The sequence below is a fragment of the Nycticebus coucang genome, chromosome 22 (genome assembly GCF_027406575.1).
Source record: "Nycticebus coucang isolate mNycCou1 chromosome 22, mNycCou1.pri, whole genome shotgun sequence".
Taxonomy (NCBI): domain Eukaryota; kingdom Metazoa; phylum Chordata; class Mammalia; order Primates; family Lorisidae; genus Nycticebus; species Nycticebus coucang.
Genome location: NC_069801.1, coordinates 40,268,424 through 40,280,299, shown reverse-complemented (window position 1 = coordinate 40,280,299; position 11,876 = coordinate 40,268,424). Strand labels below are relative to the sequence as shown.

The following is an 11,876-nucleotide window of genomic DNA, read 5'->3' as shown; positions in this document are numbered from 1 at the left end:
TAGGGTGCCAGCCACATACACCAGAGCTGGCAGGTTCGAATCCAGCCTGGGCCTGCCAAACAACAACTACAATCAAAAAAGTAAAAAAAAATAGCCTGGCGTTGTGGTGGGCACCTGTAGTCCCAACTACTTGGGAGGCTGAGGCAAGAGAATTGCTTAAGCCCAAGAGTTTGAGGTTGCTGTGAGCTATGATGTCACAGCACTCTACCCAGGGGGACAGCTTGAGACTCTGTTTCAAAAAAAGAAAGAAAGAAAAAGAAACCTTGTAACTAAATTCAATGAATAAAATCAAACATTCTTTTTTTTTTTTTTTGACTGAGTCTCACTGTGTTGCTCCAGGCTAGAGTGCCAGGGCATCAGCCTAGCTCACAGCAACCTCAAACTCCTGGGCTCAAGCAATCCTTCTGCCCAGTCTCCTGAGTAGCTGGGACTGTAGGCCCTTGGCACAATGCCCAGCTAATTTTTCTATTTTTAGTAGAGACCAGGTCTCACTCTTGCTCAGGCTAGTCTGGAACTAACTGCTGAGCTCAACCAGTCTTCCCACCTCAGCCTCCCAGAATCCTGGGATTATAGGTATGAGTCACCATGCCCAGCTGATCTCAACAAATTTTAAATATATAACCACCTACACACTCGTACATATGGCAAAACATAACTATAGTCCAGAAAGTAGAAGGGAAGCGGAGAGAGAGGAGAGGGGACGGGGGATACAGGAGGAGGGAGGATATTTGGAGGGACCTCACCTAATGTGCATGATGCAATGGTACATTTCAAAACTATTAAGAAATGTGTATAATTGTGATGGACGTGTTACTTAGTTCAATGTACGCATTTCACATTGTATATCGAAGCAGTACCCTAAACCCCATAAATGCATCAATGTAAAAGTTACCATTTAATACAAAATAATTTTAAAAAACAAACAAATTTTTAATAATTGAAAACATATTAAGTATCCTCTCAGACCACAATGGAATAAACTAAAAATCATTAACAGGAGGATTTGTCCAAATACATGGAAAGTAAACAACATGCTCCAGAACAACACTTGGGTCACTTAAAAAATTGAGAAGGCAGTCATAAAAATTTTTGAAACTGGGGCTGCGCCTGTGGCTCAGTGAGTAGGGCGCCGGCCCCATATGCTGAGGGTGGTGGGTTCGGACCCAGCCCCGGCCAAACTGCAACAGAAAAATAGCTGGGCGTTGTGGCGGGCACCTGTAGTCCCAGCTGCTCAGGAGGCTGAGACAAGAGAATTGCGTAAGCCCAAGACTTAGAGGTTGCTGTGAGCCGTGTGATGCCCCGGCACTCTACCCGAGGGCGGTACAGTGAGACTCTGTCTCTACAAAAAAAAAAAATTTTGAAACTGATAAAAATGGAAACACAACATACTAAACCCTATGATATAATAATAAAAAGTAGTGCTAAGAGGAAAGTTTATGGCAATAGATGCCTACCTCAAGAAAGTAGAAAGACTTCAAGTGGCTCAGTGCCCATAGCTCAGTGAGTAGGGTGCCAGCCACATACACCAAGGTTGATGGGTTTGAGCCTGGCCCTGGCCAGCTAAACAACAATGACACCTGCAACAAAAAATAGCCAGGCATTGTGGCGGGTGCCTGTAATCCCAGGTACTTGGGAGGCTGAGGCAGGAGAATTGCTTAAGCCCAAGAGTTTGAGGTTGCTGTGAGCTGTGATGCCATAGCACTCTATCGAGGGTGACATAGCGAGACCCTGTCTCAAAAAAAAAAAGAAAGAAAGACTTCAAGTAAACAACTTAACAATATATATATATATATATTTTTTTTTTTTGTAGAGACAGAGTCTCACTTTATGGCCCTCGGTAGGGTGCTGTGGCCTCACACAGCTCACAGCAACCTCCAACTCCTGGGCTTAAGCAATTCTCTTGCCTTAGCCTCCCGAGTAGCTGGGACTACAGGCGCCCGCCACAACGCCCGACTATTTTTTGGTTGCAATTTGGCTGGGGCCAGGTTTGAACCCGCCACCCTCGGTATATGGGGCCGGCGCCTTACTGACTGAGCCACAGGCACCGCCCTGACAATATATCTTTAGGAACTAAAAAGTCAAGAGCAAACCAAACCCAAAATTTATAGAAGGAAATAAATACTAAAGATCATAGCAGAACTAAGCAGAACAAAAACTAAGGGGAAAAAAAAAAACCAGCAAAAGGGCAGCACCCATAGCTCAGTGGTTACGGCGCAAGTCACATACACCGAGGGTGGCCACTTTGGGCCTGGCCTGGGCCTGCTAAACAGCAATGACAACTGCAACCAAAAAATAGCTGGGTGTGGACGGTGCCTGTGGCTCATTGAGTAGGGCGCCCACCCTTTATATTGAGGGTGGTGTGTTTGAACCTGGCCCTGGCCAAACTGTAACAAAAAAATAGCTGGACATTGTGGTGAGTGCCTGTAGTCCCAGCTGCTTGGGAGGCTGAGGCAAGAGAATTGCCAGCCCAAGAGCTGGAGTTTACTATGAGCTATGACGCCATAGCACTCTACTGAGGGCGACAAAGTGAAACTATCTCTAAAAAAAAAAAAAAAAAAAAAAGTCAAAAAGAGGTTTTAAGTCTCCAGTAGTAAGCTTTAACGAGGGGCAAAGCCAATTACCACCGCCTAGTAATTGTTGAAAATCATTTAAAGTAGTGAGATTATCAGTGTGAATTTGGAGTTTTTGTGGATGAATTTGTCTATCCTCAATGAGTTGACCTAAATACGAGAAAGGAGGAACACTGTATTTTTTCTGGGGCTCTACATAATCCAAAAGCAGTTAATGAGTCAAATGGTTCTCTCTCTCTCTCTTTTTTTTTTTTTTTTTTTTCAGACAGAGTCTCACTATGTCGCCTTGGTAAAGTGTAGTGGTGTCACAGCTCACAGCAACCTTAAACTCTTGGACTTAAGTGATTCTCTTGCCTCAGCCACCCAAGTAGCTGGGACTATAGGTGCCTGCCACAATGCCCGGCTATTTTTTTGTTGTAGTTGTCATTGTTTGTTTTTTTTTTTTTTTTTGAGACAGAACCTCAAGCTTTCACCCTGGGTAGAGTGCTGTGGCATCACAGCTCATAGCAACCTCCAACTCCTGGGCTCAAGCGATTCTCCTGCCTCCACCTCCCATGTAGCTGGAACTACAGGCGCCTGCCACAACACCCGGCTATTTTTGGTTGCATCTGTCGTTGTTTGGCAGGCTGGGCTGGATTCTAACCTGCCAGCTCAGCTGTATGTGGGTGGCGCCTTAGCTGCCTAAGCCACAGGCTCGGAATCTAGTTGTCATTGTTTTTTAGCAGGCCCAGGCCAGGTTCAAACCCACCAGCCCTGTTGTATGTGGCCGATGCCCTAACCACTGAGCTATAGGCACTAGGCCTCAAATGCAGGGGTCCTCAAACTATGGCCCATGGGTCACATGAGGCGGTGTGATGTATTTGTTCCCATTTGTTTTTTTACTTCAAAATAAGATATGTGCAGTGTGCACAGGAATTTGTTCATAGTTCTTTTGTGTGTGTGTGTGTGTGTGTAGAGACAGAGTCTCACTTTATGGCCCTCAGTAGAGTGCCGTGGCCTCACACAGCTCACAGCAACCTCCAACTCCTGGGCTTAAGCGATTCTCTTGCCTCAGCCTCCCAAGTAGCTGGGACTACAGGCACCCGCCACAACACCCAGCTATTTTTTGGTTGCAGTTCGGTCAGGGCCAGGTTTGAACCCGCCACCCTCGGTATATGGGGCCGGTGCCTTACCGACTGAGCCACAGGCGCCTCCCCATAGTTCTTTTTTAAACTATAGTCCGGCCCTCCAACTGTCTGAGGGACAGTGAATTGGCCCCCTGTTTAAAAAGTTTGAGGACGCCTGCTCAAATGGTTTTCAAAATCTGAAGAAATCAAAGAGAGAGAGAAAAAAGTAAATGTTTTATAAATTTTTGCTCATACGTACATTGTTGAAAGCTACAAGTAGCTCAAAAGACAGAAACTGGTTTTCTTGACTTCCAGAAAACAGAACACAGAAAGAATCGGCAATGCTTCAAACAAAAACCCATAACAAATGAGCTTGGTTCCATGTAACTGATTTCTGTTCTGTTTGAAGTTAGGTTAGCAATAGTCATGGGCATGTAGGTTTCTAATTAAAGTCCTAGAAGTTTGCTTTTAGCCTGACAGTATTTATGTATGTATGTATGTATTTATTTTTTTGTAGAGACAGAGTCTCACTTTATGGCCCTCGGTAGAGTGCCGTGGCCTCACACAGCTCACAGCAACCTCCAACTCCTGGGCTTAGGCGATTCTCTTGCCTCAGCCTCCCGAGTATCTGGGACTACAGGCGCCCGCCACAACGCCCGGCTATTTTTTGGTTGCAGTTCAGCTGGGGCCAGGTTTGAACCCGCCACCCTTGGTATATGGGGCTGGCGCCTTACCTACTGAACCACAGGCGCCGCCCTATTTATTATTATTATTTTTTAAAGGTAACGTATGTACATTTTATTTCAAGAATCGGAAGACAAACAGCATAAAGATGCCCACATGCCCTAAAGATAAATACATTTTCTTTCTTTTTTTTTTTTTTTTTGTAGAGACAGAGTCTCACTTTTTTTTTGTAGAGACAGAGTCTTACTTTGGCCCTCGGTAGAGTGCCATGGCATCACACGGCTCACAGCAACCTCCAGCTCTCGGGCTTACATGATTCTCTTGCCTCAGCCTCCCGAGTAGCTGGGACTACAGGCGCCCGCCACAACGCCGGCTACTTTTTTTGTTGTTGTTGTTGCAGTTTGGCTGGGGCTGGGTTTGAACCCACCACCTTTGGTATATGGGGCCAATGCCCTACTCACTGAGCCACAGGCGCCGCCCGATAAATACATTTTCAAAGATTCTCATTAAAATGAATCTGTAGTTGGGCGGTGCCTGTGGCTCAAGGAGTAGGGCGCTGGTCCCATATGCCGGAGGTGGCGGGTTCAAACCTAGCCCCAGCAAAAAAAAAAAAAAAAAATGAATCTGTAGTATTTTTTCCTGCAAGCAAAATACCTTTCTTTAAATTAAAAAAAAAAAAAAAAATCAGTATTCCGAATTGCAAATGCTTTTGCTTTTTTTTTTTTTTGCAGAAAATTTTCCATGATTATTATTTTAATGAGTAAGGATTTTCCACAAAACAGGCTTGCTCTACATGCTAGATTTTTAAATATTTCAGTGACACATTATGCTAACTACATACACAACAGATAGTAAGAAAACACACAACCTGATGAAAAGTTAAAATCTTCCCTAATACACTGAAAATTGACATAACTCATGCCTTTAAAATAAAAAATACAAGGGTGGCGCCTGTGGCTCAAGGAGTAGGGCACCAGTCCCATATGCCGGAGGTGGCAGGTTCAAACCCAGCCCCGGCCAAAAACCACAAAAAAAAAAAAAAAAAAAAAAAGAAAGAAAATAAAAAATACAAGAATTAAATGTTTTCCTAAAAAGATTTCCTTATTTTAAGGATTCATTTGAAAATGAAGCTGCATGTAATTTGTACAGTAAGTTGTATAAGTAAACAGGTAATATACATAAAAAATTAATTGACATACTCAATTATCAGTTGTCCACCTTTAATTTCCAACACTGCACTTTTTTTTTTTTTTTTTTTTTTTTTGGCCGGGGCTGGGCTTGAACCCACCACCTCCGGCATATGGGACTGGCGCCCTACCCGTTGAGCCACAGGCGCCGCCCAACACTGCACTTTCTTAACAAGCATACAAAATATCAAACTTCTCTTTAGAAAAAGTGCTGTTTTTGACATCCTTTACATAAAAACAATTTGAGCCTGTGGCATGTTAATGCAGTTAAGAGGCAAAGCATACTAACTTTTACAGATTCTACCTTCCATAAAAAGCCTCCTGAAAAGGAGATTACATGCCACTATAAAAATATCAATCTCTTGTGGTAGCTGCATTAGAGAACCAAGGCTTGCAGACTAGAAAAACCACCATGAGAGCATGTTAACTGCATTGGTGGCTTGGGAGCGTACTGTGCCACATACAATAGGGGTCAAATACTTCCCAGTCTTCTTCAGAGGTGGCCTCTGCGTGGGCTGATGAATAACCACAGGATTATGCATAGCTACTGTTAGGTACCAAGACTGTTACACAGAGTTTTAAATTAATTGTAACTAACAGCATAACAGAGGTACTACCAGCCCATGCAAAATAAAAACACTGAGTCACAGCCAGGCGCGGTGGCTCGCGCCTGTAATCCCAGCACTGGGGAGGCTGAGGAGGGAGAATCGCTTGAGCTCAGGAGTTCAGACTCGCCTGAGCGACAGTGAGACCCCGACTCGTGAAAAAAATGGAAAAACCCAGCCGGGTGCCGCGGCAAGCGCCTGTAATCCCAGCGGCTTCCGGAGGCTGAGGCAGCGGGGTGCCCGCAGCCCGAGTCCGAGGTTGCGGTGAGCTACCACGCCCACTGCACTCTGCTCAGGGGCATGGGGTGGGACTCTGTCTCAACAACAACAAAAACATACTGAGTCACTGCGCTGAATACTTCTTTCCTGGAGAAAACCAAAGGCAGCAGTAATTAAATCAAGCCCAAGAGGTGACCAAACTCATTCTACTCAAAGATTGGTGAGCACAATGAAGTCTGAGGTATACCTCTATCCATTAAATCTGTGTGCCATTGCAAGATATTACCATCTGGGAATACATGCCATCACAATGGTTTAAATGTTTTGAATATTAGTCATTCATATATTCTTATCTACCCAGTCTCTTGATTTTTGAAAAGATTTCGCCTACAGTAGAATATTACAGAAACAAAATATAAATGCATGTCTTCTAAATGAAACTTACATGCACTAAAATACAGTATTTTTTAAACAAATATACAATATGTAGGCAAAGCAGGAAAACAGCCATTCAAATGTATAATAAAAAACTAAAAATCGACTATTTCCAGAAAACTACAAAGCGCCTCAACTAAAAGGAATGCATAATGAAATTCTAATCTAATATAGGTCAAAAATGTAAAAAGATCATAAATCTTAACAGGAAAAATAAAACAACTTTTACTGGCCACTCCTGTTGAAATGAGAATTGTAAAGTAACAGAAAAGTGGCTACAAACCCACTTAGAGCACCAAACAGAGACAAAATAAAAGTCAGTTTCATCTCTGTTGTTATCATAAAATCCTATGTAAGTAACCACAGATCAAACTGCTGGTGGCAGAAACAGAATTCTTTATAAACTGCAGATGCTCTGTACATAAAAAGATGTCACTGGAGTTGCACTAGTTCTAAAGACTCTTCTGTTTTAGCCTACCTACTGTATGTATTCAATCTGAGATAGATAAAGTCTCTTTCTGTAACCCTTGATTATTATTGGGCACCAAAGATAAGAAAAGCAAGACGGGGTACAAACATGCAAAATTTCAACAGTAATGGCAATGTTTTTGTCTTAGTCCAAAAGGGTCCTGCATTCTCTCCCCCTTCAGTGATTTGGTAAGTCTTTGTACTTAATCTGGGGGCAGCAAATCATGCAAACAAAATCTGTCTCTCATGTGAGGTCAAACATCTTCATTCAGTTCTACAAGCTTCTTCAGAAATGGAATCAATTTTAGGAGTTCATTGTCATTTTTATCCATAAACCAGCTTTTTATAGCTTTCCATCAGAAAGCTGATATGCAGGGCGGTGCCTGTGGCTCAGTCAGCAAGGCGCCGGTCCCATATACTGAGGGTGGCAGGTTCAAACCCGGCCCCAGCCAAACTGCAACCAAAAAATAGCCGGGCGTTGTGGTGGGCGCCTGTAGTCCCAGCTACTCGGGAGGCTGAGGCAGGAGAATCACTTAAGCCCAGGAGTTGGAGGTTGCCGTGAGCTGTGTGAGGCCATGGCACTCTACCGAGAGCCATAAAGTGAGACTCTGTCTTTACAAAAAGAAAAGAAAGCTGATATGCAAAGGCTTGTGGTGAGTTGTCAATTATTGTAGTTTTTGAAAGATCTCTTCCAAGGATATTTAAGTCTTTTATTTTTATTTTTTTTTATTTTTGTAGAGACAGAGTCTCACCTTATCGCCCTCAGTAGAGTGCCGTGGCGTCACACAGCTCACAGCAACCTCCAAATCCTTGGGCCTAGGCGATTCTCCTGACTCAGCCTCCCAAATAGCTGAGACTACAGGCGCCCGCCACAATGCCCGGCTATTTTTTTGTTGCAGTTTGGCTGGGGCTGGGTTTGAACCCACCACCCTCGGTATATGGGGCTGGCGCCCTACCCACTGAGCCATAGGCACCGCCTGATATTTAAATCTTTTATATAGTTTCCTTGTACACACACATAATGTTCACGGAAAAGCCGGTGCCTGACCAGTTGCTTTTTAGGGTCGAGTATGTTCAGAAACTTGTCTGCATACACCTTCTTAGAAGCAGTAAAAAGAATGATCTCATACATCTGAGACATTTGTTCCAGGAATTCCCTGAAGGATGGTCTTAATCTCACATACACCTGATAAATGACATCTTGGAAAAGGACTGGAAAAGTAAGTGCTGCATCTTCTAGCTCTTTTAGACTACAGTGCACTAGTGTTTCATCCAGGTCTAAAACTAGGGAAAATTCTGGTGTGCTTCTTGTTTTCAATGGAAGAGCAGGTTTCCTATTTAATTGTTCTTCTGTTAGCGGTGGAACATGATTGATGAAATAATAGGGATCAAATACTTCCCAGTCTTCTTCATAGGTGGCCTCTGCGTGGGCTGATGAATAACCACTATCTGGAGTTACTGGTGCTGTAAGGGGTGGGATATCACGATTAACTGTTTCTTCTACTTCTTCTAAACCAGGCGTCCTCAAACTGCAACTCGCAGGCCACACGAAGTGGTGTGAATTGTATTTGTTCCTGTTTTGTTTTTTACTTCAAAATAAGATATGTGCAGTGTGCATAGGAATTTGTTCATGTTTTTTTTTTTAAACTATAGTCTGGCCCTCGAACAGTCTGAGGGACAGTGAATTTGCCCCCTGTTTAAAAAGTTTGAGGACATGGGCGGCGCCTGTGGCTCAAAGTGGTAGGGCACCAGTCCCATATGCTGGAGGTGGCAGGTTCAAACCCAGCCCTGGCCAAAACCCACACAAAAAAACAATACCTACCTCATGGAGATTTAAGGGAAGATTCAATAAGATGATGCATATAAACCCCTTGGTATTTGTAAGTTCTCAATAAATATTTAAAAAAAAAAAAAAGTTTGAGGACGCCTGAAAACCATCATTTATTGATGGCCTCACTTGAACTGCTTGATTTGAGTAAACTGCTCCATTAGTTGATGTAGTAGTACTGGTAGTGATCTCATCCACCTGTTCCATATCAAGTTGTTTTACTATTTCTTCAGCTTCCACAGCCTGCCCTGGAGAATCCGATCCTGATGTTCCATTTTTATTTGCTGGTGAAAAAAAGTTGAGGACAGGTGAAACTATAGTCCCCAACAATGTAGTTCTTGTGGACTGCCAGTGGAAGGATTATCTTCTAATTTTCCATTTTGTTTTACATGTTGATTTGTTATTTCATAACTACCAGCTTCTCCATTTACTTGACTTTTCTGTCTTACTCGAGATATCTGTTTGTTAGGCTTTTCTCCTGCTCTTGGTGTTGATGTGATCAAATTATTATGTATATCACGTTCAATTCTACTCCGTTTTGAAGGATTTTTTCTCTCTTCCTTGAGTGTGCTTCCTTTAATGAATTTTTTAATCGAAGACAACAAGCCAGTTTCTTTTTTTTTTTTTTTTATTTATGCCATTGGCTTTTTTTTTTTTTTTTTGTAGAGACAGAGTTTCACTTTATGGCCCTCGGTAGAGTGCTGTGGCATCACACAGCTCACAGCAACCTCCAACTCCTGGGCCTAGGCGATTCTCCTGCCTCAGCCTCCCGAGTAGCTGGGACTACAGGCACCCGCCACAACGCTCGGCTATTTTTTTGTTGCAGTTTGGCCGGGGCCGGGTTTGAACCTGCCGCCCTCAGTATATGGGGCTGGCGCCCTGCGCACTGAGCCACAGGTGACGCCCAACAAGCCAGTTTCATTCTTTGGTGGTTTTTCTCCTCCTGAAGGGAGGTTATCATCAACCTCTGAATATTTCCTCTTTGCTCTGGCAGTGCGTTGTGTTTTGATTTGATTAGATTGCTGAGAAGCTTTCCGTGTTCTCAGCCTCATGTTTTACGGGTGCCACATGTAAAACTAACTGTGATGACAGAGAAGTGTCCTCAGGCTCCAGCGATGGTCCAGACTGCACAATGTGTGTTGTCTTTCCTTCCCGCTTAGCCCGCAAAAGCAACAGAACCAGTTCCTTCAGCCAGTTGCCATTTCCTGCCTCAGCCTGACAGTATTTAATTTCCAAAGTCATTTCCCTGGAAGGGCAAACTTTGAATTCAGTCAGCTACAAAAACACTTTCTGAAATAATTTAAAATTATTATTGACAGGGCAGTGTGGCTCAGTGAGTAGGGCGCTGGCCCCATATACCAAGGGTGGTGGGTTCGAACCGGGCCATGGCCAAACTGCAACAAAAAATAGTCAGACATTGTGGCAGGTGCCTGTAGTCCCAGCTACTTGAGAGGCTGAGGCAAGAGAATCGCCTAAGCCCAAGAACTAGAGGTTACTGTGAGCTGTGACGCTACAGCACTCTACTGAGGGCAACAAAGTAAGATTCTGTCTCAAAAAAAAAAAAGAAAGAAAGAAAAATGATTATTGACAACATATACTAAGACAGACTAATATTTTATAATATTGGAATATGTATAAACATAATTCACAGAAAATTAACTATCACTTCATATTTGACAATATGTCCTATACATTTTTAACATATCAAATAAGCTTAATATGTCTTTCTCAGAATTTCCATGGTCTTAACATTTCAAAAAGACCAAATTTAGAGTTTTGATTTTGGAAGGTTTGTCAAATATCAAAGGCTTAAAACATTTGTTCTAACAGGATTATAACTGGACCACATGCAAATTCTTTCACAAATTTCTCTTTATGAATCTTATTCAGTCCTGCACAGACAATTTGCAAACATTCTAAATCTTGTTTGCCCTCCCTTTCATTTTCTTAAACAACCATTCTGTTTCAGGACAAAATTTACCACATAGGATCCCTTTTTTTACACAATGCCATTTTCCTTTCTGTCTAATCTTTTTTACTCTCAGAAAACCACCTTTCACAAAACAGGATCACAGTTTACTATGAAGTTTATTATACACTTGGCTAAACTGATAATTAGAAGGTTTAAAGGAAAGAATCTGATTCTTTGACTATAGGTGGAAAGCCTATATGTGCCTTTACTTGAGCCATGCTGGAAAGGCAAGTAAAAAATATTTTTTAGAACTCTCTGTGAGGGACCGGGATACAACTCCATAAAAAAGCCTAGAGCTTCGTCATGGAGGCAGTAAATTGCCTGGGAGGCAGAGGCTTGCACACAAGCAGCTGTATATCTCTCCAGTTTGTTCTTTGAAGATGATTTATAGCCACCAGATGGTCTGGTAAAAGGTTAAGGGTATTCAAGCAAGCTTCTCCTCCTGAGTTCTTATCTTTGTTTTAGTGACGTAGTTTAGAGTTTTAATTAAAAGTTAAAATAGTAACTTTGAAATAAGGTAGTGGAATGTATATCAGTTAACTGGTAGACTGTTAGGCACTGGGCACAGCTGGGCCTGGTCATGAGACCAATATTGAGAACTGTTGTCATTTATTGATTAATGATACATATGTGCAGTAATAAAGATCACCACATACCATGAGAAAGCGGTGGTCCCCTTTATTACCATACAATTTCAAAAGCAGGATTTATCCTCTCTGTCCCCGCCCCCATCTGAGAAACCTTCACGCAACATTTGACAAAGACTCAGTTTCCCAAACAATTAAACAACTAAATTATTATA

The 11,876-nt window shown here is 42.6% G+C and overlaps 1 pseudogene; it reads right to left on the bottom strand.

The window, feature by feature from the left end:
* Positions 1 to 7,477: 7,477 nt before the first annotated feature.
* LOC128575615 (CTD small phosphatase-like protein 2) lies at positions 7,478 to 10,220 on the bottom strand (annotated as a pseudogene).
* Between the last annotated feature and the right edge of the window lie 1,656 nt (positions 10,221 to 11,876).